At 44.2% G+C, this 5210-nt stretch overlaps 1 long non-coding RNA gene across 1 annotated transcript; it reads right to left on the reverse strand.

Annotated features, from left to right (window-relative positions):
- Positions 1 to 2110: 2110 nt before the first annotated feature.
- On the reverse strand, positions 2111 to 4927 carry LOC127534142 (uncharacterized). Its single transcript, XR_007942139.1, has 3 exons — positions 4858 to 4927; positions 2608 to 2742; positions 2111 to 2202 (listed from the first exon to the last, which is right to left on the reverse strand). It is a non-coding gene; the product is annotated as an uncharacterized LOC127534142 (long non-coding RNA).
- Between the last annotated feature and the right edge of the window lie 283 nt (positions 4928 to 5210).

A 5210-nucleotide genomic window follows, 5' to 3' on the forward strand; every position in this document is an offset into this window, starting at 1 on the left:
GGAACTAAACTTTTTAGAGAAGTTATCAGCTTAACACGATCCGATGGAAATATGTCTTGCTCTTGTCTCTGCCGTAAATAAAAGTAAAAGAAGAGCTCTGCAGCGCTACAGCGCACTCTGCTGGTGCAACAAGAAAACTACACTGAGTTAACCCTATAAATACTGCCACTTACTGTGTAGTGCAATTTATGGGAGTTACATCGAGCTCATATCATACATGTAATATGGACAGGAACTAAGTTGAGGTTCAATATCAAAGATACACCATGTACAAAGAACAGCATCAAACATGGTGACAACAAACATCTGTCTGGAATCTGAGGACAAGTCCAAGGATCTCCATGAAGATGAAAAGTTCAGAGCAGAAAGTCAAAGAACCAAAGTGAGTCCAGATGCTTCAGATGTGGTTCAAAGGGTTCTCCATGGAAACCAGAGTCAATGTGAAGGAACCTTCAGAACATCAACCTCTATGGACAGAGGACCAGAACTAAACCTGGCTGCTGCTCACAACTAAACCTGAACATGAGAAGAAGCCTGATGGATGCTGGAGAACATTCTTTGGTCAGATGAAGATCAATGAGTTGGGCTCAGATGGAGTCCAGATGTTTGGTGAGAACCTGACCAGGACTACCACAGTGGATGGATGGTCCTGATGGTGAAGCATGGAGGTGAGAGTGTGATGATCTGGGGCTGCATGAGGTCAGAAGGTGTTGAAGACATTTCTAGATGCAGCATGAAGGTCTGAGGAGGAACCAGAAGATGTTCAGATCTCCAAGTTCATTCTTCATGGTGACTGAACTGAACTTTTAGACTTTACTTCCTTTATTTCTGGTTTTCAGCTGGTTTCCATCCAGAGCCGTCAGTGGCTGAACCTCCAACCCTACCAGTGGAGGATCTCCTCCAAAAGTGTTTTCATCTTTTCAAACTCATCAGTGACCTTCTGGCTCTGATCAGCTGACTGGGTGATGGCATCTCTTAACTCTCTGTCCTTCTCAGGAGTTGCAGTGACTCTGAAGACTCTAACCATGAGAATCAGCAGATTTTTCATTGTCTGAATCAGCAACGTAGCAACATTTAGAGCTCCTGAACTCTGCACCTTCAGTTCAGACACTCGTCTGAGGATCTCCTCAAACTCCTCCATGTTGGTCAGAGCTTTTCCAGACTGATCTTCAGCTGCCTTTTCCTCCAACTTTTCACATGTCTCCTTTATTTCTTCCAGGATTCCCTTCAGTGGTTCAACAATCCACTTAAATTCTTCTCCCAGCTCTTCTGCTTCCTTTGCACTTCCACTTTCTGACAACATCTTTTTTACATTTGCACCAACAACAGCAGCAGTAGCAGCAACAATACCACCACCAGCAGCAGCTAAACTCAGTCCTCCAGTAAACGGAGCTGCAACGATCACAAGTCCAAGTCCTACTGCTCCTCCTGTTCTAATGTTGTCTGTTGTCCCCTGCATCTGCTTTACTTTCTCAGAAATCTTGAGAAAGTCTTCCACTATCACTCTCATCCATGGTTCTCTGATGTTAAACTCTTGATTGAATGAAGTTCCTGTTTCTTGAAGTTTGTTCATTAATTCAGATAAATCAGGAGGCAGCTCTCTGCTCCACCTTCTTCTTGGTTTTGATGCCATCTCATGAAGGTTCCTCTGGACCAGTTGAGGAGTTCTCTGGTCTGGATTGTAAACTTCAGGTGAAGATTGTAAAACCTGTGGACAGAAACAGACGTCATGGTTCTGAAGGTTCACAATCTAAAGCAGACAAACGTTCATAGAACACTCTGAGGATCATTCAGGTAGAACATCCATCAGTTCCTCCTGGAACCCTCCAGAACCAGCTGATGATCTCCAACAGCTTTATTCATGATCAGAGTTCTACCTTCACACTGGGAATATGAGTTGTTGTGTTGCTGTGGTTATTGGTGTGTTGCATTGTTATTGTGTTGTTGTTATTGTTGTTGTTTTAGGTGTGAAACTGAAACTTCACTGCTCAGCTCAGTCCTCAGGTCTGGAAAATACCTGAGTAGTAACTGGATCAGTAACTAAGTACCTGATACATTACAACAAGATTTAAACAACAATTATGACTATAAATACATACAGATGGAGGAGAGTTGAACACTCACAGTGACCGTCCTGTTTCTGGAAGCAGCAAACACTTCCAACAGTCACACGTTCACCATCACTGGAACTAAACCAAACACCTCCAACAGTCACACGTTCACCATCACTACAACTAAACCAAACACCTCCAACAGTCACACGTTCACCATCACTACAACTAAACCAAACACCTCCAACAATCACACGTTCACCATCACTGGAACTAAACCAAACACCTCCAACAATCACACGTTCACCATCACTACAACTAAACCAAACACCTCCAACAATCACACGTTCACCATCACTGGAACTAAACCAAACACCTCCAACAATCACACGTTCACCATCACTGGAACTAAACCAAACACCTCCAACAATCACACGTTCACCATCACTACAACTAAACCAAACACCTCCAACAGTCACACGTTCACCATCACTGGAACTAAACCAAACACCTCCAACAATCACACGTTCACCATCACTGGAACTAAACCAAACACCTCCAACAATCACACGTTCACCATCACTGGAACTAAACCAAACACCTCCAACAATCACACGTTCACCATCACTACAACTAAACCAAACACCTCCAACAGTCACACGTTCACCATCACTACAACTAAACCAAACACCTCCAACAATCAGACGTTCACCATCACTGGAACTAAACCAAACACCTCCAACAATCACACGTTCACCATCACTGGAACTAAACCAAACACCTCCAACAATCACACGTTCACCATCACTACAACTAAACCAAACACCTCCAACAGTCACACGTTCACCATCACTGGAACTAAACCAAACACCTCCAACAATCACACGTTCACCATCACTGGAACTAAACCAAACACCTCCAACAATCACACGTTCACCATCACTACAACTAAACCAAACACCTCCAACAGTCACACGTTCACCATCACTACAACTAAACCAAACACCTCCAACAATCAGACGTTCACCATCACTGGAACTAAACCAAACACCTCCAACAATCACACGTTCACCATCACTACAACTAAACCAAACAGTTCCAACAATCACACGTTCACCATCACTACAACTAAACCAAACACCTCCAACAATCACACGTTCACCATCACTGGAACTAAACCAAACACCTCCAACAATCACACGTTCACCATCACTGGAACTAAACCAAACACCTCCAACAGTCACACGTTCACCATCACTGGAACTAAACCAAACACCTCCAACAGTCACACGTTCACCATCACTGGAACTAAACCAAACACCTCCAACAGTCACACGTTCACCATCACTGGAACTAAACCAAACACCTCCAACAATCACACGTTCACCATCACTACAACTAAACCAAACACCTCCAACAATCACACATTCACCATCACTGGAACTAAACCAAACACCTCCAACAGTCACACGTTCACCATCACTGGAACTAAACCAAACACCTCCAACAGTCACACGTTCACCATCACTGGAACTAAACCAAACACCTCCAACAATCACACGTTCACCATCACTACAACTAAACCAAACACCTCCAACAATCACACGTTCACCATCACTGGAACTAAACCAAACACCTCCAACAATCACACGTTCACCATCACTGGAACTAAACCAAACACCTCCAACAATCACACGTTCACCATCACTACAACTAAACCAAACACCTCCAACAATCACACGTTCACCATCACTGGAACTAAACCAAACACCTCCAACAATCACACGTTCACCATCACTGGAACTAAACCAAACACCTCCAACAATCACACGTTCACCATCACTACAACTAAACCAAACACCTCCAACAGTCACACGTTCACCATCACTGGAACTAAACCAAACACCTCCAACAATCACACGTTCACCATCACTGGAACTAAACCAAACACCTCCAACAATCACACGTTCACCATCACTGGAACTAAACCAAACACCTCCAACAATCACACGTTCACCATCACTACAACTAAACCAAACACCTCCAACAGTCACACGTTCACCATCACTGGAACTAAACCAAACACCTCCAACAATCAGACGTTCACCATCACTGGAACTAAACCAAACACTTCCAACAATCACACGTTCACCATCACTACAACTAAACCAAACACCTCCAACAATCACACGTTCACCATCACTACAACTAAACCAAACAGTTCCAACAATCACACGTTCACCATCACTGGAACTAAACCAAACACCTCCAACAATCACACGTTCACCATCACTGGAACTAAACCAAACACCTCCAACAATCACACGTTCACCATCACTGGAACTAAACCAAACACCTCCAACAATCACACGTTCACCATCACTGGAACTAAACCAAACACCTCCAACAATCACACGTTCACCATCACTGGAACTAAACCAAACACCTCCAACAATCACACGTTCACCATCACTGGAACTAAACCAAACACCTCCAACAATCACATGTTCACCATCACTGGAACTAAACCAAACACCTCCAACAGTCACACGTTCACCATCACTACAACTAAACCAAACACCTCCAACAATCACACGTTCACCATCACTGGAACCAAACCAAACACCTCCAACAATCAGACGTTCACCATCACTGGAACTAAACCAAACACCTCCAACAATCAGACGTTCACCATCACTACAACTAAACCAAACACCTCCAACAGTCACACGTTCACCATCACTGGAACTAAACCAAACACCTCCAACAATCACACGTTCACCATCACTGGAACTAAACCACACACCTCCAACAATCACACGTTCACTGAGAACTTGATGAAACCAACCAGAGCTTCCCTTAACTGAGCTCTCTTCCACCAGTCGGCTCTTCTGTCCACAGCAGGTTTGGACTCGTCTCCCAGTCAAACGTTCGTTGAATGAAGTGAAGCAACGCTGCTTCCTGTCAGTTATCAGAGTGTTCAGAGCGCTGCCACACCTTCATCCCTTCATTATCAGAGTATGCAGTGTGACTGGTTGGACGGTGTTTCAGGTGGAGCTGCGTTCACAGGATCTGGGCTTTTTCTGAAACTTCCTCATGGCTCCAGAAACTCATTCATTTATTCCATAGGCGTCAGTTTAGGGGGGGACGGTGGGGATG

Source organism: Acanthochromis polyacanthus, chromosome 5 (genome assembly GCF_021347895.1).
Source record: "Acanthochromis polyacanthus isolate Apoly-LR-REF ecotype Palm Island chromosome 5, KAUST_Apoly_ChrSc, whole genome shotgun sequence".
In the NCBI taxonomy this organism is placed as follows: Eukaryota; Metazoa; Chordata; class Actinopteri; family Pomacentridae; genus Acanthochromis; species Acanthochromis polyacanthus.